General features: G+C 39.8%; 1 long non-coding RNA gene across 3 annotated transcripts; it reads right to left on the bottom strand.

Moving 5' to 3' along the window:
* Nucleotides 1-1,828: 1,828 nt before the first annotated feature.
* Nucleotides 1,829-6,393, bottom strand: LOC126397700 (uncharacterized). Of its 3 annotated transcripts, none has more exons than XR_007570694.1 (4): nucleotides 6,063-6,281; nucleotides 5,222-5,324; nucleotides 4,492-5,106; nucleotides 1,829-1,977 (listed from the first exon to the last, which is right to left on the bottom strand). It is a non-coding gene; the product is annotated as an uncharacterized LOC126397700 (long non-coding RNA). The 3 variants fall into 3 exon arrangements; XR_007570693.1 differs by lacking the exon at nucleotides 1,829-1,977 and adding an exon at nucleotides 2,016-2,156; XR_007570692.1 differs by lacking the exon at nucleotides 1,829-1,977 and adding an exon at nucleotides 2,188-2,548 and having other exon boundaries at nucleotides 2,592-5,106; nucleotides 6,063-6,393.
* Between the last annotated feature and the right edge of the window lie 6,358 nt (nucleotides 6,394-12,751).

Genomic DNA, 12,751 nt, shown 5'->3' with positions numbered 1-12,751 from the left:
TCATGTCTGCATGTAAGATGTAGACACGCACACATCATGTTTCTGTGAGTTTGTGTGTGACAGCGGTTGCCATGGTAAATAAGTAGGTGCACCTGGCAGAAGAGCAGAGAGAGACAGACAGAACACAGAGAAGAGACTTCTTTTAGTTTTTAAAGTTATACAGAAGATCTGTTTAGCAGCAGTTGAGCTGGCATGTGTGCGTGTTTGAAGCCGATACGATAAACGGTGTAGGAGGAGATGTTTTTGAGGAAGAGCACGTTTGAGGGGAAATCTTACTTTGAAAGGGCAAATAGCTCGCGTGATTTGTAGGTCAAACACACCAGTTTTAGTTTGATCTGTCTACGACATTCCTACGGGCCGCAGTGGCCATTTTAGTGCACCTAGGTGGCGCTAGAGAGCCCATTTTGGCACTTTAGGGGTTAATATTGTGTACTTGCTGTTTCAAATGAAGATTCTGCTGCTGTAATCTGTCCTTTAAAGATTGAGAGACACACACACAGAAGGCTGTGTGTGCGTATCTGTGTGTGCAGCGGTTGTCATGGCAATTCCTGACTTGCCTGCACCTGAGGGGCACACAGAGAGCTCATGAGAGAGCAAATCAGCAAAGGCTGTTTATAATGGGTTTGAACTCCTCAAACAAGTTCTTCCCATTCCCAAACCGTTGGTCCAATCAAGAAAATTAAGTGATGGTGAGAGAGAGCCACTTCTCGTGAACGCACGTGTCATGTTTTATATGTGTAGAGTCAAAAATGTGGTCACACGAGCAAGTTACAAATGTGTTGCACCTCAGCTGTTTTCCAGAAATTTCTCCTCTCAGTTTACATGGGAGTGAATGAGAAAAAAAACGGCGCTCCCTTCGCTTTGGAGCCACTCAGCAAAAATGTGTACGTGTGAGAGATTCCATGTCAACATAAATTGCATCAATTTTCAGCACGTCAATCCGATTTTTTGTATATCTTGTAATTCTTGTATATGTTTTTTGTATATCTTCCAAATTATGTATTAATAATTATGTTATATCATGACCTCAAAACGAGTTAAAGTTTCAAAGACGGGAGGACAGCACTTCAGGGCACCACTGCTGTGTACCACAATGTACAGCTTCTGCTAAGTTCAACTCAGTTCTGAGTTTCCACACCTTTCCTAAAGACCAAGAGCTGCAGAGGAGGTGGGTGGTTAAAATCCGACGGGACAACTTTACAGTTACAAACCACACAAGAGTCTGCAGCCGTCATTTTCAAAGTTCAGACCTGATTGAGCCACCAACGCCAGCCGGACGCAGACGACTGAAAAATGGAGTCGTCCCGAATGGAATAACTTTACTCTGCCTGTCCCTCGGCCCGGAGTTTGGCAAAGGACAGAGCGACAAAACACGAACTTAAACCAAATTGAGGACCCCCCAGTGGACGTAACGTCACATTACCCAGACCACGACTGCTCCGCTTCTGAACCTGCTGCTCAATGATCTCGCCCTGGACAACACCGAGGATCTCCGCGCTGAAATACAGAGCCTCCGTAAACAACTGGAGGAAATGGCCATCAGTAACAAGTTCGGGCTGGAGCGGTTCGCTGCTTCAGATGATGATATAAGGTTTTACACAAGGTAAGCTAAAATGTCAGCAGTGTTTGTCAGGTTTATATAAAAGTATTTATTATGTAAATACTAGCGTTGACTAAGCAATTTTGTCTATCCCCTTTTTATTTACTGCCCTAATATCTTGTTTTAATATTACAAAATTACAACTATGATGCTGTCCATATGCTGAACTGGTGGTCATGTGGTTTTATTAATATACATAATCAGAAAGGTTATTGCACCTACTGCATCAGAGTAGTTCAGAAAAACATCTGGCAGGTGAGCCTTCACTTTCTCCTCAGACAGCCAAATGCCCACAGCTCCAAGTACAGTGTAAAGAAAGTTAGTCCATGTGTTGATGATGCGGCTCACAGGAAAAACTCATCAATGGGCTGAAGAGACTGTAAAAGGAAGAAAATACAGTGNGCATCAGAGTAGTTCAGAAAAACATCTGGCAGGTGAGCCTTCACTTTCTCCTCAGACAGCCAAATGCCCACAGCTCCAAGTACAGTGTAAAGAAAGTTAGTCCATGTGTTGATGATGCGGCTCACAGGAAAAACTCATCAATGGGCTGAAGAGACTGTAAAAGGAAGAAAATACAGTGCATTTTATATATTTTTATTAGTCATTACACAGACGGACCATAACTTACATAACTAATTATGTAAAGATGTCGACCATATTATCACCATTTTATTGCTGCTGTTTACATTCAACCTGACAAAAATTCATAAAATGATCTACAGAATAATTTCTTCAGTGTATACATTCATATATCTAAGTAACTGTGTTGTTTTACTTTGTTTTGCTTTATATTTTATCCTATTATACTCTAATTATTTGTATGTATGTTGTATAACCTAGTGTGTAGCATGACATATAATAATAATAATAATAATAATAATAATAACCTTGATATCTTGATCATATCTGCATTTACATATGCCCCACAGGTTTGCGAGTCACGCCCACCTGATGGCCACATATGCCCCACAGGTTTGCGAGTCACGCCCACCTGATGGCCTTTTGGAAGCAGATAGAGCCAGCAACGCAAGATTGTGCAAGTGACAAGGGCTTGGACTGCAGCTTGGACTAAAGAGGTCCCTCACACTGCTGGTGCAAGGGACAGTTGTCTTGGTGCGCTTTCAGCATGTGTGGCACCTTGGTGAAGAGCACCAAGACAACTGTCCCTTGCCTACAGTCAAGTGTAGTGGTGGCAGCATCATGGTTTGGGGCTGCATGAGTGCTGCCACCACTACACTTGACTGTAGTAGTGGTTGGCACACAAAATATTGACACTTTAGGCACAATTTGGACACATCCCTGTGGGGTGTACTCACTTATGTTGCCAGCTGTTTAGATGTTGATGGCTGTGTTTTGAGTAATTTTCAGAGGAAGGTAAATCTATACTACTATACAAGCTGTACACTGACTACTTTAAGTTATATCAAAGTGTCATTTTTATAGTGTTGTCCCATGAAAAGATATAATAAAATATTTCCAAAAATGGGAGGGGTGTACTCACTTATGTGAGATACTGTATCTATTTTTTTTCTTTTGGAGGTCTGCAGCATCATTAATGTTTTGGGGCATAGAAAAAAATTCTCACCCTCTCTTAGAAGTGGTGACATCATCAACTCACAGTATTCAAAGTTCACACCATAACACAGTGGAGACCTTTGGCCTAAATGAAGAACTGAATTTGTTGTGTTTCCTCTGACTTGTTCTACCTGACAGACTTTTGTAATTTTGGTACTCTTTGCTGTTTTAAGGTCTGTGTTCTTTTGTTTCTGACATAGTTAGACCTTTGATATAATTGAATTAGTGAATTTGTCATGTTTCCTCTAATTTATCACACTTGACGGATGTTTGTACTTGTACTCGTGTTTACATCATTTTCTGAAAGCTCAAAGTTCACCAGTCATGTACACAACTCGTGAACTTGGATCTTTCAGAAAATTACCACTACAGACTCTACTGTGAATTCCACAAGAGGGTCAATGTCAGTTATTTTCTCGATTAGTTGTTTGGTCAATAAAATGTTGAAAAATGTTGAAAAATGCAGTGTTTCTCAAAGCAAAGATGACATCCTCAAATGTCTTGTTTGGTCCACAACACCAAGATATTCAGTTTACTGTCATAGAGGAGCAAAGAAACCAGAAAAATTTCACAGTTAACAAGCTGAAACCAGAAAATATTCACAGTTAACAAGCTGAAACCAGAATATATTCACAGTTAACAAGCTGAAACCAGAAAATATTCAGATTCATAGTAAACATCTGAAACCAGAAATTATTTACATTTAAGAAGCTGAATTCAGAGAATTTACTTTTTTTTTTCTTAAAAACTACTCAAAATTACTAGTCATTTATTAAAATAGTTGGCAATTAATTTAGTAATCGATTAATAATTGTTGCCGCTCTATTTACAATATTAAACATGTATTATTTGTTTGTTCATTCACTGTTGCGTAAAAAAAATACTCTAATGTAATCAAATTAACTGTCAATTAAATGACTGAAACTTTACAATGGTGTGCATGAATTCATTTCCTCAGTTTAGTCCGTGAGCCAGTAGGGTTGGTCGGTACCACCCGGGGGGAATAATTCTCATAGTGATTTTTAGCAAGGTATACATCTCTAGTGTTAGAAAAAATGTGATAGCCTTGAACTGGTGGTAGCTTTCTGTGTGCTATCACTTGATTTATAACCCCATAGGAAAACTAAAAAAAGAGCTAAAAAAAAGCCTGGCCGAATGGAGGTTAAGTCATATAAATCCATGTAAATTGACAATGCAAGTTCTGAGAGCTACCAAACTTGTCATTCCTGACGGCAGGATATCCCTCTACAAAACAGAAAAAAACAGAATGCAAATATCTCAATGCAAATAGGAGATACAGACTTATAAACACATACCTAAAATAGGCGGAAATGTAAAAGATGGGCATGTAGAATGCTCTCAATTACTTTGCAGTATCTCTGCCATGGATTGTCATAGCAACACATATGAGGGCTTGTTGGAAAGGTGTGGTTGTACTGAATCCAGCTATACTAAAACTGTAAAGATAGCTTGCATATTCCGGGAGTCAGTCCACTAAACATTTGAGGTGTCCCAAATGAAAGAAAACAAAACGGTAGCTTTTGACTTCAGTTGATTTGTTGAGATCCCTTATGGTATTATTTAACAATTATTGGCCTGTTGTTTATGTTGGAGAAGTCAACAAAAACCCTGAGGCACATGTAATCACATGGATTTTAATAATAAAATTGTGAATCCTAATGTATAGGGTGCTGTACGTTGTACAATCAGAGTCCAATGTGAAGCCCATCCGAGAGGGGTTTTGGGGTTGAAAGCACTGGGGGAGATCTGTCTGAGAGAACAGAGTGATCCAGGGTGACGTAGTGAGGGACTGGTGGTTCTGAAAAGGGGTTTGGGTCCGGGATGGTGGGACAGTGGAAGGAAGGAGTCCAGAGACAGTGAGGGTGGAGCATTGGAGGGTGAGGAGACAATGGAGTTTCAGTGGAGGAGGCCTGGAAGAAGTAGAGGAGACAGCTGGTTAGAGCAGAACAAAGTGGTAAGGAGGATTAACTCTAACTACAAGTGTACATGATTATATGAAACTATACTCAAAAGCTTGCAACTGACCAACAGTAGTAGGCTTTAGTCTGTGACCAGGGAGAGGGCGGTGAGTCAGGCTGAGCACTCCATGAGGGAATAAAAGTTGAGGTGACCGGAGGACAAGATAATCCTGAGGCAGAGACAGAGACAAGGTAAGGCAGGGCACACCAAACAAGCGAAGCAGGCAAACACTATTATTGTTACTGTACTGTTTACTTCTTTTACATTACCTAATAATCACAACAGTCATCCTCGTACAGTAACAATACAATTTTACAATTTTACAACATTACCTAAATTAACCATTTGTTTACAGTTTTACAGACTGAGTATAAACCATCTCAACTTCTTCACTCAGCTATCCTGTAACTGCATGACCACTGTTTCAGCTGGATTTTGTTTTTGCTTAAGTCCATCATGAATATCACTGCATTACATTTTTTTTATTCTTTTCTGTGTATCATCATCTCCTCTACTAGCTAAGATCACCTCTTTGACTGTATAATTGGCCCAGCTGAAACATGATAGAACAGTAAAAATCCAGAACATGAACACAACAGAACTTTGAACGTGACACTTTTCACTAATCCTACTCTCAGCTGGTGTGGTGTCTTATTTCTTCATATAGAGCGGTAGCAGTTAGCTCTAACAGAGACCTCATTTGTAGCCCTGTTTTTACCTGACACTTTAAGACAAAAATACAAACACGTACATTAAATGGGGGACAGTACTATTAAACTGATTAAGGTGATGCAATTCACGCAATTCGTATGGGCGGCCTCAACTTAGAAAGCTGCTGGATAGATCATGAAGAGAACAGCCTGGCATTAGCCCAAGTAGCAACGGTTAGCTAGTATTCGCTACTTACCTTCATAATTACAGAGATACGAGGACACATAAACCTTTCTAAAGTTTGCTCTGCGGTGTTGTACTGCACCTCCGGACTAATCTCCGTACGTCATTGACGGTAAATTTAGGTAATTCCAGCAAACAACGAGTGAACTGCAGCGATTCTGCCATCCTGCTGTTTTCTTCCGCTTTCAATCTCGCAGACCGGATGTGGATGGGCGGCCTGATGTCAAACCAAGGCTATTCAAGAGAAGGCTGAGACACGGGGTCAAACATGGGGGGATTGCACATGCGCAGTAAAATCTGGTCTGCACTTCCTCAAAGGCTCAGTAGATGGCGTGAGACCGGCGGAATAAAGGGGATGTGCATGCATGTCATTTTCACAGCTTATTACTGGACTGTCACTGATGGCCTGCCTTGTGGGTGAGAATGACAGAGATGCAATTCCGACAACTTCTAGCCTTGTTCAAGAGAAGGCTGAGACACGGGGTCAAACATGGGGGGATTGCACATGCGCAGTCTAACTTGAGCTGCGATGCTGGAGGGTGACAGCAGGGGCGCTAGATAAAAAGCGCAGGATCCGCTCAGGCGATCGAGGAGTGCGCTTGGTGCGGTCTGCTTGGACTTTTGGACGGCGGCTGCCTGAAGTTGTCGGAATTGTCAAGGGTCAAAATTATGACTTACTCAGTCAAAATAATGAGATACTACGTCAAAATTATGAGATACTAAGTCAAAATAATGAGATACTAAGTCAAAATAATGACTTGCTAAGTCAAAATAATGAGATACTAAGTCAAAATAATGAGATACCAAGTCCAATAATGAGGTGAATAGTACAGTTACAGCCTTCGACAATCCATACTCTTCATCTCTCAGTCACCATGGATAACATCATTGAGGGATACTAACTCAAAACAATGAGGTAATAACTCATGTACGTCGGATATGCCACACACTACACTTTGATGTGATGTATGGGGTATGTTTGGCTACTTAAGTAGTCTACAAATTACAAAATGTAGTAAAATAGTGTTGATTTTAAGTGTTCTGTTTGGCTAAGACATAAAGTTAATTATACAACAGTTAGTTTAAGTTGCACTTAAATAGGTCAATAATAAGCTCATCAGTGAATACGAGTGTTAGTGAATACGAGTGTTATTGAATCAAATTGTTCGCCACTTCGCTCCTCCACGAGTTATGAGTTATGTGAGTTACCTTATATTTCCAAATAGTCGCCCAGTGGCAAATAGCCGCCGGGGGTTTGACCCCATTTTGCGTATTAAACGCAGCTCCGATTAAATGCCCAGGCGATTATTTCCTCATTCACTGCCTCATGGCTGTCCCTACGCACGGGTCGGTAGTGAAGTGGTGCACATGACTCGTGCTACGGACGGACGGACAGACAGCCACGTTGTTTGAGGGTGAGCCTCAGTAAAAGGATTGCTGGTTGAGGTGGCAGATTATGGACTATGATTCCGGTTAGAGAATCAAGGCACTTGGAGAGAGAGATCTGATTTATCTTCTTTTCATGAGGTTGTTGGACTTTAACATTGGTGTACAACGTGTGTGTGTGTGTGTGTGTGTGTGTGTGGTCTGAAAATAAAAAAAGGCAATAAACTGTATTACAACAAATACTCTGCATATTATTCAGCAGTTACATCAAATAAACATTTCTAAATAAGCTGCTATATGAGCATAAGATTTTAAGGTTCACCAGTAATATCCCTAACTTATATGCAAACCGCTACTTAAGCATAATACAACAACAGAGATGCAATATTAGTGGTGGAATAAGCAGTACAATGTCCAACATAACATAAGCAGAAGCACAGCATGCTAAACAGCATGGGAGCCTTACATATTGAATGTTGACCACAGTAAATAATTCGACCTTTAAACTTCTATTAACAATAAGCATGGTCACAATCACACAAATAAACTGAGTTGCAATGTTGGCATTACAAACGAAATATCATTAAATCCTCACAAGCATCCAAATGTAACTGCAGTGCTAGCAAGAGGCAGCTAGCTAGTACTGAGACACAGGTTACTTAGCTAACTCAAACTCACACAACATATTACCATGTAAAACAACACAAACTGGAATAGTGATCAGATTATCCATAACTAAAAAGCAGAAAGCACTTACATTTCCTCAAGAACGCACACATCATTAGGGAAACACACATAAAGTCCATGCAGCTTCACACAGTCTGCTCACTGACTGGTCTGCTGCTTGTCAGTGTGGCTGGACGTGTTGACGTGTTCACTGCCAGCTCTCTTTGCGCCAGTAGATGGTGGTGTTGGACCTTGACCTGTAGGGCTTTCTCACACACGTACTATCTAAAACAGGTAATACATCTGGCTACATCTTTCCCACATCAAATATCCGTGATCGCCTACACCCGCGTGCGTAAAAGCGCACACAATTCCGTGTCTTCTCACCGCGGATGCTGTGATTTGATGGCCCGGTACTCATTGTAGCCCACTCTAATAAGACCCAATAATAATAATAAGAAGAAGAAGAAGAAGAAGAAGAAGTTACTGTGGACCTATATGCCATGCCTTTTAACAAAATTACCAGAAGAGTTCGCTGAAAAACAGGTAATGTCAGCCTGAAGTACTCACGTGCGTCCCCGGTGAAAATCGCTGAAATGCATAGGGAATACAGCTTCTACAGGCTCGCCATAGCTTACTGTCAGGACTCAGGGACCAGAATTAGGGATGGCGGACCATCGGGATGGCGATATTTTGGTGTGGCGGCCTGTAACTGTTGGTTAAATGGCCCATTCGGTTGGTATTCGGATAACTGGGGCTTTACTGGTATAATGCAATAGCACCACCCAGCGGTGAAACCCGTGTACACGTGTACACGAAAAAAATGACCCACTCTAAATGTTTAGAGATTTTTGTACACGAACTCACCCCTACATTATTCAGTATGTTTGCACTAAAAACATACTGGACAGGAACTGTAACCAAATAACGGCCTGGTGCAGGTCGGTGCAAAAAAAAAAAAAAAAGCCTTGAGCAAATAGCCGCCTGGTTCTTTTAAACGCCTGGGGTCAAAATCGATTTTGTAAAATAAATGCCCGGGCTACTATTTGGAAAAATACGGTATCTATGTGTTGTAAAAGCATTTTGCTCTGCTGCTGTAGACAGCCTGTCTAAATGATGTCTTGAAGCCTGTCTGATTGTATGTGGGGTTTTTTTCTTCATGTCGGCATGTTAAGCTTGTATTTTCGGTCTCTGGAGACACTCCAATAAATTCGCCTATACAGTATTGTACCAAATTGGCCTTTGTTTTACTGTGTTTCATACACCGGACCCCTTGGTTATCTTCTAGAAATGAGCTTGTAATTAATTTATTTTCTTTATTTTCTGTGAAGTTAAACACATGACTAATGATAATTAAACGTCCGCTCGCTGTCCGTGGTGCTGAAATATGCGCCGAAATAGGTCCGATGTTTTCACTGCTCTCACCAAGTCGTGCATTACATGCAGACATGAGGTATTATGAATGTGAGAAACAGCTTCATGTCCTTTGAAACAGTTTTCAATAGCATAGTATGTACTTCTGACAGGTCAAAGACCAAAGTGAAGTTTTATATAAGTTCATATTTTTGAAACTCCATCATCAGTAGCTCTGTGACGTCATGTCATATTGCCATACCTTAGCTTTTGCTGAAACGACGCCCCTGCCTGGAGGTCTGCACAGAAGACTCCTGGCTCTCCTGACGACCACTCATAATTTAATTCAAATGTGATTTTGGGGAAAATATCCATCTTCTTGGTTTAACGCTAGTGTCAGTTTGTGTCAATGTAGCGAGTGTGACAGTTGGTTAATAAACGGTTGTATTTATATTTATAACACCTGCGAGCAGAGTGATTTTACTGTTACAAGTCCCAGTGATGTTATACTCTGTATCAGCGCTCATGGAATGCTTCTCGTCCAATCAAATTACTCGGTCAGAACTAACTGTTGTATAATTAACTTTATGTCTTAGCCAAACAGAACACTTAAAATCAACACTATTTTACTACATTTTGTAATTTGTAGACTACTTAAGTAGCCAAACATACCCCATACGTCACATCAAAGTGTAGTGTGTGGCATATCCGATGTACATGAGTTATTACCTCATTACTAGCGTTACAGTTGGGAAAATATGATCAAATTTGCCGATATTTTACTTGTATATAAGAGTCTTCATGGCCTGGCACCCCCTCCACTCAATGAATTCATTAAACAAATTCAAAACTCATCTACCAGATCTACCTCCAGGGGGGATTGTAAAATACCATACAGGAACAGTGCCTTTGGGCAGTCAGCCTTTTCCTATCGAGCAGCACACACCTGGAACACAGTACCCATAGAACTCAGGAATATCACATCTCTTAACTCATTCTCCAAATCAATAAAACAGTGGTTACTGGACAATCAAACCTGCTATCATGATCTGAATTAGTGGCTATGTCCTCATTTTTCATAATATATTTTAGGATTTAGGTGCTCTGTATAGTACGTTCTCTCACTGTCTTACTAATTGTGCTCATGTGCTGTGGCTTTTGTTTATGTGATTTGCTTTGTGCATTTGTGTGTCTCTTTTTGGCTGTGTGTTTTGGTCTGTGTTATGTTTTACGTTCTACTTTTGTATAGTAAGTTTTTAATGTTTTTGTTATATGGTTAGGTTACTTTACTAATAGGCTTTAAATCTTGCTGTTTCTGCTATGTGCTTTGTTATGTGCTTTTGTCTGTGGTTATGTAGCCTACTTGCTCTGAGCTTACGTGCTTTACCTGCCTTTCTATGGACATGCCATCAATTCGCTTTTATCTGTGCTTATGTGCTTTTGTACTTCTGAACGTTATTTTAATGCCTGTTCATATATATATATGTATATACCATCAACCTGCCAGGGACTGCAGGTGAAAATTAGCCTGTATGGCTAAATCTGGCACATTTACGTGACTTAAGTGATCATGTTAATTAATGTGCACTGTCCCTTCTTAAATAAAATAAAATAAACATAAACATTGTTTTGAGTTAGTATCCCTCAATGATGTTATCCATCGTGACTGAGAGATGAAGAGTATGGATTGTGGAAGGCTGTAACTGTACTCATTCACCTCATTATTGGACTTGGTATCTTGTTATTTTGACTTAGCAAGTCATTATTTTGACTTAGTATCTCATTATTTTGACTTAGCAAGTCATTATTCTGACTTAGTATCTCATTATTTTGACTTAGTATCTCATTACTTTGACTAATATCACAAATCACAATTTGCCTCACAGGGCTTTACAGCATACGATATCCCTCTGTCCTTATGACCCTCGCAGCGGATAAGGAAAAACTCCCCAAAAAAAACCCTTTATTTTTGACTTAGTATCTCATAATTTTGACTTAGTACCTCATTATTTTGACTCAGTATCTCATAATTTTGACTTAGTACCTCATTATTTTGACTCAGTATCTCATTATTTTGACTTAGTATCTCATTACTTTGACTAATATCACAAATCACAATTTGCCTCACAGGGCTTTACAGCATACGATATCCCTCTGTCCTTATGACCCTCGCAGCGGATAAGGAAAAACTCCCCAAAAAAACCCCTTTATTTTTGACTTCCTATCTCATTATTTTGACTTAGTAAGTCATTATTTTGACTTAGTATCTCATTATTTTGACTTATTAGATCTTATTTTTTTTCCATCAAGTGGCAGAAATGGGCTTCCATAGTAATTTGTGTCTGTTTGTGTGTAATTAATTTAAGTCTTACCTTTTGTTTTCTTTTCATATTGCGTATTTTCTATTGTTTTGCGTATCTGTAACTGTGTTTGTGAGTGAGAGTTTTAAAAGAATATTTTGTCTGCACATGATTTAAAATAGTAAAATAGCCCTCCATTAGTACGTTAGTCATTTTTCTTTTGATTACTGAAATGTTAAACCACTAATTTTGATTACTGAAATGTTAAACCACTAATCCTTAGCCGTATTTTAAGTGTAACCCTTCACCATAACCAGTGTTGGGTAAGGGTTACTTTAAAAGTAATCAAAGTACTTTACTGCATTACTTTTTAAAAAAAAAGTAACCAGTTACTTTACTGCGTTACTCCCTGAGCAAAGTAACTCAATTACTTTAAAAGTACTTNCAGTGTTGGGTAAGGGTTACTTTAAAAGTAATCAAAGTACTTTACTGCATTACTTTTTAAAAAAAAGTAACCAGTTACTTTACTGCGTTACTCCCTGAGCAAAGTAACTCAGTTACTTTAAAAGTACTTCCAACGTTACTCCCTGAGAAAATTAACTCAAGCACTTTTAAAGTACTTTTGAGTATTCTACATTTCCTATTGGGCAATGGACCACAGGGCGCTAAGCCAACTTTCTTTTTGTCTCCAAAATTAAAGTTATGGACCACTCGTCCTTCACCGAGATCCAGTTCTCCCATCACAGCCGTCACTTTGACCAGTAGAAACAAAGAACAATCTGCTGCCATAGACAACTGTATGCCAACAACGCCCCAGCATTTTTAATATTTCCTCTAGGGATGTTACCACACAGAGTAACTGTGCGTTCACACCGGGCGCGAGTGAAGCGAATTACTAGCGAGTAACACGCCGCTCGTAACACGTGAGTTTAGACGCCGGACCATATTGTTAATTTGCGTTTATCGCGTCAGTCGCGCGAGTAGCAAGCCCGCCCAT

Source organism: Epinephelus moara, chromosome 2 (genome assembly GCF_006386435.1).
Source record: "Epinephelus moara isolate mb chromosome 2, YSFRI_EMoa_1.0, whole genome shotgun sequence".
NCBI classification, from domain to species: domain Eukaryota; kingdom Metazoa; phylum Chordata; class Actinopteri; order Perciformes; family Serranidae; genus Epinephelus; species Epinephelus moara.
This window is presented reverse-complemented; position numbering and strand designations above follow the sequence as displayed.